This window comes from Mus pahari, chromosome 9 (genome assembly GCF_900095145.1).
Source record: "Mus pahari chromosome 9, PAHARI_EIJ_v1.1, whole genome shotgun sequence".
NCBI lineage: Eukaryota > Metazoa > Chordata > Mammalia > Rodentia > Muridae > Mus > Mus pahari.
The window spans coordinates 70,801,257-70,815,339 of NC_034598.1; the positions used below are offsets into that span (position 1 = coordinate 70,801,257).

General features: G+C 35.6%; 1 non-coding gene across 1 annotated transcript; it reads right to left on the reverse strand.

Moving 5' to 3' along the window:
- Positions 1 to 5,835: 5,835 nt before the first annotated feature.
- LOC115064793 lies at positions 5,836 to 6,000 on the reverse strand. Its single transcript, XR_003844607.1, has one exon. It is a non-coding gene; the product is annotated as a U1 spliceosomal RNA (small nuclear RNA).
- Between the last annotated feature and the right edge of the window lie 8,083 nt (positions 6,001 to 14,083).

The window sequence follows — 14,083 nt, forward strand, 5'->3', positions numbered from 1 at the left end:
ACACACACACACACACACACACACACACACACACACACACACACACACACACACACACACACACTACTCAACGCCCATGGAAGATTAGTGTGACTTAATGTCTGATCTGCTTATAAGCTAACTAAACTGTTTAGAGTCATTTATATTTTAGTTAATTTTTGAAAATAACCGAGTTTGGAGTTGTTTACTGCTTTCATAAAACATGATGTGGCTATTACAAGAGTAGAAAATTGACACGCACAGGTTATTTTTATTTGGTCTCCTAAAGGCAACTTTTTAGTTGTGCATAGCACAGCACTTGACAACAGGGGAAAAAAAAAGGCTTTTCTCTGATATGCACAATATTTTTTTATATTGATGGAACCATAATTTAAAAGTCATTAGTTAAATTTAATATATTAATATTAATATTTTAGTGGTAGCCTCATTCTTCCCCACGACAAACAAAGGAGAAGACAGTCAAATAATTTTCTGGCCCTCTTTTAGGAGTGAGCCTCATGCTTGGAGATGTTTTATAAACTGATAATCATACATTTTTCAGTGAAGCATGTCCAAAGATTGATCTATGATTTATATTAGTTGCTTTTGGTTTGGTTATTGATAACTTCACTCACTTGAATTTTATGGTCCAGGTTGTCCATATAGTTATTATATACATTTTGGAAGATATAGAGATAATAGCTTATAAATTTATGTTTCTCATTTGACAGGCATCCAATAAGAGGAAATAATAGGATATTAATCATATTGATAAGAAAAGACTCTGTCTATTCATGTCACTATAACACTAGAACTTGCATGCTATCCTATTTATCTGAAATATTGATCTATGTGAGTAGAAGTTTCTCATGTATCCAATTCATAAATTTATAATATAAAATTTAAGGAGGCAACAATATCTTAAAAATATTACAAATTTTATTATTTTTCATAACTACTTCACTCATTAGATTTTCTGGATTTTAAGGATCTTCAGCAATATATAAAATTGTGCATGTTTTACAGATATTAGATTTTCTGGTATTCAATGACATTTAGGGATATGCATATAACTGTATGTTTTTGTTTCAGTGTTAGAGGTTAAGAAACAAAACAACTTATGTGTGTCTAGATGGAAATACTTAGTCAAATGGTCAGACAAGGGAATAAACACCTCATTATATATATGCAAAATTACTATGAAAAAGTGTTGCAGTAGTGGGGAGGCTCTGGGAGGGGCTGTGGGGCATATAATATGATCAGAATATATTTATGATATTGTAAAAATGTTGCCAGCTATTAGAAAATGAAGGAGATTATAAAAGTAAACATTGCTATAATAGATGACATTTATTTTAGAACATTTCTATATTTATTTTATGTTTAAAATAGCCAAAAATTAGCAGTTTCTCTCTTTATACACATACGTACACATACATAACATATGAATCAGAAAATGCTACCTGAATTTTTAACAATCTGTCATTGGATGCTGTTTATCAATTCGTGGAAAAATTCGAACATTGATTTTGATATTCATTCAAATATATTTACTAGATATGGATGTTTGTGCCATAATTTTTAAAGTTCACCCATTTTTATGGATTTGAATATCTGAATTAAAAAAAAATCTGCCACTATCTATTTTTGTCTGTATCATTTTCAAGATCATTTAATATATGTAAATTCTAATCTCCAATGAATTTTAATTATGATAACATATCGAGTCTTGCCTGATATATCTTTTCCATCATTGGATCCTAGAATATCAGAGTTTTTTATGGGCAATATGAAGATGAAGATATGAATCAAAATCAATAAAAATTTATATTTTTTTCTGAGACAATAACATATCTCAAAATGTGTGATATTTATCTGCTGTGGTATTTACGTTACAGCTTCCTAACGGATCATACTAACAACTGTTCTTTCTCAAATTAATGTACATTTAATCTTTTCATTTACAATATATACATTTAAAATTATAAGCATATAGGCAATAGTTCCAGAAAGAGAGTTTATGTATATTTATACTCTTTTTCTATGTCTGTTTTCAACTTTTGATTTGATCTTTAATGCTTTAGTTTTTTGTAGGACTCTCAGAACTTTTACTGATAAATTATTCTGCCATCAAGGTCATTTATTACATACAGGTCAGCTCTCATCTCCTCTCCCCTGTGCAAAGGTCTGCTATATATCACTCATTTTGATTAATTCTTCTTAAATAGATTCTTCTGTCATTAAGCAGTAAATCCCAGACTTTTACCCTGAAAATAGTAGACAGGCTTATTAAAATGACTGTGAAAATAATCCATGAAATATTCAACCCTTTTATATTATCAAGTTGTCTTAAGTTTTCTAGGAGACAGGGCCATGGAAGCATTGAGAGAATGATGGAATTTTAAAGGTATGATTAATTAAAATTCTAGTCAGAGTCAGCAGGGCTGAGTGTCACTCATCAATCTCATTTGATATAAGGAATGTCGGACTTCAAGGTTAGGCAAAGGTGAGGAATGATTTCAAGGGAAGTCTGCTTCTCTTTGTTCTCTTCTGAATGGAGATTCTTAACCTACAACAGCCAGAAGAAGAGAAAAAAAAAAAAAAAAAAAAAAGACCTTAAAGGGACCACACTCTGTATTACCAAACCTTTCCTTTGAGTTATGCCTTGAGTTCACTCTTCTTATTTTAGAGAACATTGTATGTTAGTTACCCTATGAAAAAAGAGTAGACAGAAAATATCCTTTAAAAACCTTAAAGTCAGGATTTTAAAAGATAGAAAATATAAATTTTTGATAACCAGTTTGATATATCCATATACCAAACTATAAGTTAATATGCATGTTGGTATTTTGGTACATCAAGAAATGATATTTTTCTCTGTTAAATATTTGTAAGCATTTGAGGCAACGGTACAGGAATTGCCACATTTGCTGGGACTAGAGATATGGCTCAGTGGTGATGAACATTTTTTCATCATATAGAGGACACAGGTTCAGTTCCTGGTACCCTAATGGTGGGTTTTGACTATCCATAACTCTAGTTTCCGGTGATTGGAAAGCCTTTTAGACCTCTGAGGGTGCTAGAAACACATCGTATAATATATATACAAAAGCAAAAAAGAATCATCTGCATAATAAATAAATGAAACAATTCTAAAAGCATATTTAGAAATATTTGCCTTAACCTCCAGCAGACTGAAGGCCATTATCCTATTTGTGAATTTAACTTTCGAACATAGTCATAGGCATTTCTGAATAGCTGCCGCCCTCCTCTCTCTGACACTGGAAGTGTATCATTTGCTTTTAGGGTGCAGTGGGATTAAAGTGAATGAGGGCTGGAATTGTTCAGTTGGAGAGTGAAGGTGAAGGTTCTCTTGTATCATGGTTTTTACATTGATAAACATGAGAAACTATTTGGGGTTTCGGGACAGCTAGTGTGATGACATTGAGTTATATTCTAAAATCTGCTGTGTGTGGAATTGATACGTGAGCAGTACAAATAGATGGTCCTTTAGAGCCAGGTGCTTCCTGAAAGAAAAGAATCAGCTCTCCAGATGTGAAACATGTGGTTGGCTCCCAGTTTTAAACGTTGGTTGACTCGGTGTTTCAGTTTTTAAGGTGAGCTCAACCTTTCGTAGAGAGTCTTTGGCTGGCCACTGAGAAAGGAATAGATAGGGAACAACCATTTCCTCTATACTTTGGCCTCTTCTAAGCTTCAGAGCTTCATGTTGGCTGGGACAGAAGAGGCCTGAGTGAACATTGCTGCTTGGTACCAACATCTGTCCAATCCTCCTTCTCCCTGTAGGTCTTCACAGGTCATTTTACCTAAACAACTTTTTGCACCCTGACCTCTGCTTCCCGGAGAGCCCCAAACCTGCAACACATGGAAAGAGGGGATGAAGTAAGCTGTTAACTCAAGCAAAAGATGTTTTGAATAGGTGTTAAAGGAATGGTTGTGGATATACTGTGTTGTTAGAAAAATCAGAGCCAAGGTTGATTTCAGATTTTTGTTTTGAATAATTGGTAGCATGTTGAGAATGTTAGAAGAGGAACAGGAGGAAGAAGAGGAGGAGGAGGAGGAGGAGGAGGAGGAGGAGGAGGACTCAGGGGTACTAGTAGTGGAAGTAATAGATAGCCTGAGAGAATCCAAGAAAAACAAATAAAAGCTCAGTTATGACATGGCAGTTACTACATTTGACAATAATTAAATACATTAAATATAATTGACCAGTCTAAATTCCCAGTGATTATTCAGTGATACATATTTGGATTGGGGATTTGTCAGTGAGTGGTAGTATTTAAGCCATCAGCATGTGGAAAGCTTAACCAGAAAATAAAAATGCATGTTAGAGAAGAGTTTGTATTTCACAGCATGACAAAATCTGGAGGAGAAACAATTATGATAAAGGAGAAAATAGAGATTGAACCAAGGGCAAATTGAAGAGGACATCTTAAGATGTATTTGAACTTGATTCTTTGACCTAAATATGAATAGTAAAATGAACCCTGAATGAACATCATGGATCTTGGATCATGGGCTAACTGCTGGCTAGAATAAGGGTACCCTCACCGAGGCAAATGAATTCAATAACTAATCCACATATATGGCACCATCTACAATGATTAGGTAATAGCTAGAATGAAGTACATTGGTAAAGTATGCATTAATTTAGATGGTAGCTATTGTTTTAGCAAAATCATGTACCAGTTACAATACTCCAGATGCTGTGATATAAATATTATCAATAACTATGTGAATATTTATTATATAAATAATATATTATTTATTAAATATATACTTTTATATATAATTATTTATTTATGAAGCTAACTAATTTAATATCCATAATTGCTTACATTTGACTTCTGCTCACTGTGGAGAAACAGCTGTGGGGCAGATAGTTTTTGGTTTTAGTTTCTGAGGTTTGGTCCAAAGACTTTTGGCCATGTTTGGGAAGGTGGTAATAGCCTGGATGATATCAGTGGTCTTGAAAATTAAACGAGTTGGTCAACAAATTTGTCATGGTTGTTTTCCTATAGACAGTACAGTAGCGACTACATACCACAAAGTAGGCACAAACTTGTGGTTCACCAGACTTAGGGATGTCAATGGGTGTTAGGATGAGAGACAGAAGGATTTTATGAAAGAGACTTTGTAGAATATAGTGCTTAAGTGAGGAAGTGAGAAGAATGAACTGACGGACTGGTAAGTGTGGGTGTTTTTTGATCACAGGTCCCAAAGCTGGCAAACAATGGATAAAAGGTCAGGTATCCGAGTCAGTCAAATAGACTCAAAGGCTTAGACTAGTCAAGGAAAGAAAGAACTGCTTTATAAAGTCCCACTGCAAAGTGTTTAATTTCTGAAAATGCCATTATTAAATGCCAATTCTGTTGAAGTTGGGCATATGTATAAAATTTGCTTATGCCATGAGATGCTTCTTTGTGGGTTCAAACTATAAACTGAATATACTATATGAGTATTTATTATATTTATTACTTAGTAGTACTGGTGAGAAAATAGCATCTACCTGTCTACTCTACTGCCTGAAAATGAATTATGCTCAGTCTCTCCACTTATGATGCTTTATCTCTCCCTCATCCCTATTAATTAAGCTTCTGCCTATGTATCTATCCTTGCATCCATTACTGGAAAGATGGGCTTTGCTGATTAAGGCCGAGAACAGCATTTGCCTACAAGTATAAATACAAAGATTCAATAAACACTTTAAACAAATTAGCTGAACAATAGCTATTATTATATAAAAATAAATAGGCATTTAGTTGAAATAAATGGGAACCTCTGACGTCCCTGGCCATGGGTTTCTGATGAAATTATTACCTTTTTTTTTTTTTAAATTAGGGGAGAGTGTGAACACAGTCCCCCACTACCACAAATTATGCAGTCGAGGTTCCCCACATTTGGAGAAATCGCAGGGGTCAGCACATCTGGAGTGCAATGGAAAAGCCTTGCCCTGGGAAAACCACCTTCATGATCATGGTATTTCCCCTGCCAGGTAAGTATGAAACATATTACTTTTAAAAAATTAGAATTATTATGTATCATATTATTGTGTATGCAAAATTATTGAACATCTGGTATATAAAAGTATAGTGTTTTATGTTTTAATTCACTTATTTTTCTTGATAATATTGTTATCATTATATCTATTTTTTGCAGACAAGAAAATCAAGACATCAACAGAAGTGAAGAAAGTTCATTGGTCTCCTATTAACAGAAGAAAGCAATCATAAACTTATCAGGAACATCATAAGTCGATAGTGAAGTCCAGCTCTTCTCTAGTTTGGCTGAGTTTCAGATTTTCAAAGATGTCGTGTTCCCCTTAGTTTCCTGTCTCTGATTTCTTCTGTCAGTTCAATCATTAGCAAGGCTCTTCTCCAACCAGTTCCTTCTCCTGAACATTTTCCATATTCACTTCCAGAGCTTCAGACTTGCATCCATGTTTACTTGGAAACCCTATTAGAATGTCTGCTCGTCAAACAGAGTCACGATGTCTTAGGTTGGATTGGCATAAATGCTATCCTAAATCGACTGTTGGAACCTGTAGGATGAAATTTGCTGACTGGCTGGGTCAAGTAGTAGGTAAATAGAGACTAAAAATCCCAAGAGGATGGCTCTCCACCAGAGAAGTGAGAGGCTCTTACTATAAAGTTTATAGTCAGACAAGTTAAATTTAGGATAAACAGAGGAATGTGTACAAGAGATGTCTGAATTAAAAAATACACATGTAGACAAAACAAACAAACAACCAGAGTTATTTTTATTTTCTAACTTCAGTAATATCTTAAGGCCATTTTAAATTTCTAAGATTGTCTAAACCAGCATAATGAAAAAAAATTGAAGATTTTTCTAATATTAAGACAGCCAGAAAAATACGTGTGTTTAAATGGGTAAAATTTAATCAAAACAACCAGCATTTTGATGTGTTGTTAGCCACTATGGATGATTCAGGTTTTAGTTTTGCTCAATATGCTTCAGCAGATGTGCTCTGCTTTTATTTTATTTAACTATAACTTGTACTTCGAATGGCACCAATGGAGAGAGCATGAGTTGTGATGTTTGCCATAGAGAGTGACTGTAATTTCATGCAAGAAGAGATGGTTGTGAGGTTAAGTCGTTCCAAGGCTCACATGAGTTGAGTTGGAAATCATCAATTTTAACTGTATTTAGAGCTCTCTTCACCATTCTTATTTTCTTTTCAGTGATTAATTCCTCTTTCGGGAATAATAGAACTTTGACTTACCACTATGCACAATCATGATACCACTAGAGGATATGAGAATTCTGTTTGTTTGACTCTAGGCTAGACCTCTGCTAACAATATATGTTTAAGAAACATTGAATTATGGGGTTATTAGCAGCTTACTCTGGAGATATGCAAATTTGCTTGGGAATTGTGGAATATAGCAGTGTAGATTGTGATGTAATGGGTTCTCATTTGCATATGACCTAGCGCCAACATTTGTGAACTCATGGACATTTCTCTCTTTTATGTGGTGATCAAACTTGTACTTTATAAAGCAATTGTTTTAGTGACACTAAGTGTATTGGTTACTTTTCTTCCTGTATGAAAATACCTAACCAAGCAATTGAAGGAAGCAAGGTTTGCTCTGGGCAACAGATTGTGTGCTGTCTTGGGGGAGGGGGGGTGTTATAGCTTGCAAGAGTTTGAGATGACTGGCCACATGGTATTGACATCCAGGAAGCAGAAAATGATGAATACTTGTGCTTAGCTCATTTTCTTTTCAGTTAGTTGAGGGCTGCAGCTGAGGTCGTGATGTCACCCATACTTATAATCAGTCTTGCCGCTTCAATGAGCATAATCTAGAGGATGCTTCAGTACAAACTGAAAGTGTGTTACATGATTCTAGGCCCTGTTGGCAATATTTGACTTCACTGTAACTTTGACAGAAGTGATAAGTAAAGATACTGAAATTGTTGTAAAAAAAATTCTTCTATATGGTGATCCATATGAGAACCTGAGTTTGAATCAGAGATCAAATTTAAAGAACATACATACATATATGCATATATGTTAAAGATAAACAATCCACAGAATCTGGCCGACAGTTAAATAAGATAGGCTCTAAAATATTTTGGAAAGTAAAGGTCTACTTTTCTTTTATTCTTCTGCTTAAATGTCTCTGCAATTCTACTAAAATGCTATTAGAATTAGATATATATCCTTTGTTAAAATAATGGTGATAAAAATACATGATTTTTATTATTAAAATTTGCTCCAATTTTGTTGACTAAAATAATTTTAATTATTTCATTTTTACAGTGGAGAGAAATAGAATTTAGAAAAATATAAACTTCACAGGAAAATAGACCTTAATAAAAATATTCTTAAAAATAATTAAATACAATTGCCCTCCAGTATTCCCAGAAAAATGGTCCCATGGAAGTCTGACTATTTAAGTCTTTTATATAACAGAGCATAGCAAATTCCTACATTGTATGTTTATCCTTTTTTTTTTTTTTTTTTCGAGACAGGGTTTCTCTGTATGTTTATCCTTCATATACTTTATATACTTGTAAGAATTAATACAACAATAATGTTATGAAAATGCCATTTTCTTTAGGGGTTAATAATAAAATAATTTTTACATGATCAGTTCAGACAATTTTTCCCCTGCTCATTAATTTTAACTGCAATCGCTTGACTCTAACATGAGAGGAGAAGACTATATATTGTTCAAAATACACTTAAGAAATGATTAAGTAATGTTTGATAGAAATCACTTCTAGAGATCAGATGTGTTTCTAGTTAGACTATTACAATATAAGACCATGAAATACAAAGGAAAGAAAAAACAAAAATCAAAAAGAGAAAGTGTCAGGTACACAGTGCCTATGTTGATTTTAGCTGTGCTTCTGTTAGAAGTCAGGGGTTGGCCTGATTTTATTATGCTGTGGCTTCGTGACTTTGTTTTTATATTTTGGAATTCCATGACTCAGGAGTCTCACTGACGCAGCCTCTGGTTTAACACTGAGCTATCATGAAGAAAAAACAACAACAACAACAACAACAACAACAACAACAAACAGGCTCTCTAAAGTTTTTATTGGATTCCTATTGTCATATTAAACACAACACCAAAGAAAAGTGACTCCATTTTGACCTGGATGTCACAAGCCTGTAAGGATCGCAGAGAGGAAGAAAGATCAAAATGAGCAGTCCGCATCAATTGTGCTTTGACACAGTGGTTTTATGGTAGGTGGTGCTTGCAAAAACATACCAAGAAGCCACGTTTATCTGTTCGTCTTGAAGATTCCAGAATTCTTAATAGAAGAATCCCTTTACCCATCCACTGCCAGCCCCACCACTAATGCTGAAAAATATAAAACTTCCAGTGACATGTTTGCTCTCCACTCTGCCAGAAATCGGCATGCAGTGGTGTTTATATACAAACCTGATTGGTATTCTGTGGAGAGAGTCTACTCCATTGGTTCTGCTTTGTCTGAGAGCAGACGGAGCCAGCCCTAACGCGAGGTCGGTCTTATTTTTCAAAAGTATAACCTGTACTGAAAGTGTTCTCTTTTTAATGAAATGAGCCATCAGGGTGGAGAAGAACCTCCTACTTATGACTAATGTGCATGGATAATTGATAGTCTACTTTGGAAATCATTTTTTTTTCTTTTTTCTTTTTTTTTCTCCAAGGCTGTGGGCAGAGTTTTATTTTAAAATTTAAAATGTTATCTTCCATTGTTGATTGAATGAGGATTTTACAAGTTTCTTCTTTCTGGACAGTTGGATCCCTCCTAGCTGATAGTTTTGTGAGAATTTTGGCATCCAAGGAAGGGGCAACTTGGGTACATATTGATTGACAGGGATCATTTTGGATGAGTAGTCACGTCCTATGTAAAATTGCTTTCCAATATCAAGACATTAGCAAAACTTGACAACTTTCTCTATTCGTAATATTTGTTAGAATTCACAAGCAACCCAAAAATAGTGCAATACTTATTTTTATTTTTAAACATTAATAAAAATTGTCAAATAGTAATAGCCTTTCAGTTTGATAAGTATACTACTATCATGACTAAGAAGTTACACTTTTAGAGAAGACATATTTTTGTTAAGATATTCATTCTTTAATTTGACAAACATTAATTTTCAATAATATATGTACCCTATGTAAAGGAAGCTAAAGCATTCTTATATCATACTGTTACTTACATAGCATCCATTGGCCATAATTAAATCTAAAATAAGACAGTATCTTAGCAACCAATGATTTCATTTTATACTTAAAATAGGATTTTTTTTCCCCCAAAGAAGAGGCAAGCTGACTTCATGAAACACTCTGCCTGTAATAACTTTATAAAAGTGGTAAGTGTTACAAGCATATTGGATTCAAAAAGAACTTGTGAAAGTTCTAAGCACAGATGTCTAATCTCATTTCATTTCTGCATCCTTTTGTAATAGCACCATGGCCTATAACAGTGACTAACACAGTAAATATTTGTTCAGTGGTGAATGAAGCAAGGAATTACCAGTGTAGTATCCATGCACACTCACTGAGAAATGTTTTCGCTACCATTTGTGGGTTGGATAGATGATTTCTCTTGCTTGAAATAACAAAAAAATATAATAATAATCAAGTTGGCAGGCAGCCAGTTAAGCTCATACATGTAATTTTATTTCAATTTCAAACCTGAGGCTGCAGTGTCAAGAGTACATGTGATTTACAACATTAACTGATATCAACTGAATTTTAATGAGCAAGTGACCTTTTGCATACTTAATATGATTTGTTTGCGTTTTATAGCTATATAGTGTTTCCACAGAGCATTTATGAGCACCAAGGGTGGTAAGATGTTATAGTCCTTGAAGAAAAAGAAAGCTAACCTGTGGAAGCCAGTGTAGATGGCAAAGGGCAAAAAGTGCCATCTACTGTGATTTCATGAATGGACTGGCATAGCAATTAGAGTTGTGAATGAGATGGAAAATACTATGTAAGTTATGCTACCACTTATATCGTGTAATGGTTAGTTTTACTATCCACGTCACTGAGTTAATAAACAATGAGGACATTAATAGTGTATCTGTGAGAGTCTTTAAATGAAGAGGACTCACAGCATTGTGGATGTGGAGCCTGGGGAGGCTGCCTCCTGTGGCCAGGCAAGAACCTCAGTGGAGCAACAGGGACACCAACCCACCCACAAAACGTTCCACCCAAAATTTATCCTGTCTACAAGAAATGCAGGGATTGGGAATGAAACAGAGACTGAGGGAATGGCCAACCAATAACTGACCCATCTGAAGATCCATCCCATATTCAAGCACCAGTCCCTGATCCTATTAATGATACTCTGTTCTACCAACTAACTGACCCACACAGAGGTGTATACCCACAGTCAAACAGTGGGTGAAGCTTGGGAACACTTGTAGAAGGATAGGAGGAAGGAGTGGAGGTCCTGAAGGAGATTGGATTCTACATGAAGACAAATAGTCAACTAACTTGGAAACTTCAGGCTCTCAGAATCTGAAACATCAACCAAAGCACATACAAGGCTGGACCTAGGTCTCCCTGCACATATGTGGTAGATATGCATTTTGGTCTTCATGTGGATCCCCAAAACTGGAACGGGAACTATACCACAAAGCTGTCACCAGTACTTAGGACATGTTCTAGATGGGCTGCCTTTTCTGGCCTAAGTGGGAGAGGAAGTGCCTAGCCTCAGAGAGACTTGTAGTCCCAGGATGGGGTGATTCTCGGGCACCCCCTTTCTCAGAGGAGAAAGGGAGGGGGTGGCAGTATTGTGGGAAAGGGTGACCAGGAGGTAAGTATAATAAATGAAAAGGAAAGAAAGGAAGAAAGAAAGAAAGAAAGAAAGAAAGAAAGGAGGGAGGGAGGGAGGGAGGGAGGGAGGGAGGGAGGGAAGGAAGAAAGGAAGAAAGGAAGAAAGGAAGAAAGGAAGAAAAGAAATGCCTGTCTCCATGAGATATTTGCCTAGGAAATTTTTATACATAGAAAGGTCCCAGTGGACTTTAGAAGTCACATGGACTTTACACTACAGAACTCAAACGAGAGCCATTAGGTACCCCTCTAGATGGAATAGGTAAAGCCCAAGTGCCCTGACACTGGACTCAAGCGACAGGGTTTGGTGTTTGTTTGTTCCATTTACTTTTATTTCAGTCACATTTGCTGTTGTTGCTCTGGCTCTCATACTCTTTTGGAATGGAAATATTTACTCTTTGGTAGTGTTTACTAAAAGTATGCGAATTTTTAAAATTCTGATAAGCTCTGAGTGAAGATGTCTTGAGTCTCAGAAAAGACTTTGATCTTTGATCCTTTTAGTTTTAAAGAATGTTGGGATGGTTAAAGATTAGGAATTTTTAAAGTTCTATTAGGGCATTCAGCATTATGATATGCACATGAGCCTGCCAGCGACAAGTTCTGATTTAAATATCTTTTGTTACATTTTTATTCTCTCTCTCTCTCTCTCTCTCTCTCTCTCTCTCTCTCTCTCTCTCTCTCTCTCTGTGTGTGTGTGTGTGTGTGTGTGTGTGTATGTTTGTGTGTGTGGAAGTGTTTGTGTGGAAGTCAAGAGTTTTGGTGTGAGTCAGTCCATTCCCTCCATCATGTGAATCCCCGGAATCTCACTCAGATCATGTGGCTTGGCAGCAAGTGCCACTACCCGCCTTACCTCCATGTCGTCTCGGTCATCCATATGTCATGTGAGAATTATCTCTTACAGTGTCAATGTGATAAAGGGTAGACTTGTGATGGTTGACTTTTACGGTAAGTTCGTTTGGATTAACGAGCATCTAAGACATTCATTAGGTAAAACTTTGGGGATACTTTGTGGATGCGTCCTGAACAGTTTAAAGGAGAGGAAAGATTTACCTGAACGGGGCTGAAACCATCTCATGGAGATTGGGATGCCAGGCTGAATTGAAAGGAACAAGGAGCTGGGGACCACCATTCCTCTATCTGTACGCCTAGTCACCTTATGTTCCTGCCATCATAGATTTTCACCATGGTAGCTGGGCTGCATCTCTTTAAAGGATAAACCTACATATACCTTTTCTTAAATTGCTTTTGAAAAAAATACATATACATATATTTATATTACATATTATACATATATCATCCATATTTACATACATGTTGCATATTACATATGTAATAATATTTATATACATGTATATAAGTATATATAAATAATATAGTATACAACATATAATAACATTAATATTATAATTAGTAATATTATATATTTTATATATGTAATATAATATAAATATTTATATGTGTATCTACTTTCTTAAAAGCTCCAGGGGGAATCTACTTCTAACTGATACTTCTCAGAGGCAACATAGGCTAAGATCAGCAAAGGACATTTCTCCTCTTTGTCGTATTACTATTAGAATTAATTTGGGAATGAAGAGGTAGAATATTTAAACTTAAAACGAAAATAAAACCAGTTTAAAGACTAAAGTTGTCAAAATAAAAATACATAATCCCAGGATATTTGGGACAGTTTAGAATATAGTTTATTTAGGGCATAGGGCATGGAGAGGGGACATGGAGAGAGTGAGAGAGAAAGAAGGGGGAATGGAAAGAGAAGCAGAAGAGGGTAATAGAGCAAGGGTGGGAGCAAGAGAGAGCGGAGGGGGCAAGCAGCCCCTTTTATAGTGAGTCAGGCACACCTGACTGTTGCCAGGTAACTGTGGGGCGGAGCTTAGACTAAAGCCAGGATTATTATTATTATTAGTTTTGGTGTTGCTTTGAGGATTATTATTCTGTCTTCGAGGGGTTGATCTCAGTCTTTAGCCTAGGCTGGCCTGGGACTTCCTATGTAGCTCATGTTGGCTTCAAAGTGACAGCCATTGTCCAATCAAAGCTTGCAGAATGAAGGGATTACAGGTGCGTGCCACCATGCCTGGCTCTCAGTTATTATAATTTTTGTTAAAAAGTAGTACCTACTAAATTATATAATTGCTCCTCTGTCCGTTAGATGTTAATTTGATGCTTGGCAAGTTCCTCCCTTCCCCTCCCCTTCTTTCTTGTCTTCTTCTTTACCCTGCGTGTGTGTGTGTGTGTGTGTGTGTGTGTGTGTGTGTGTGTGTGTG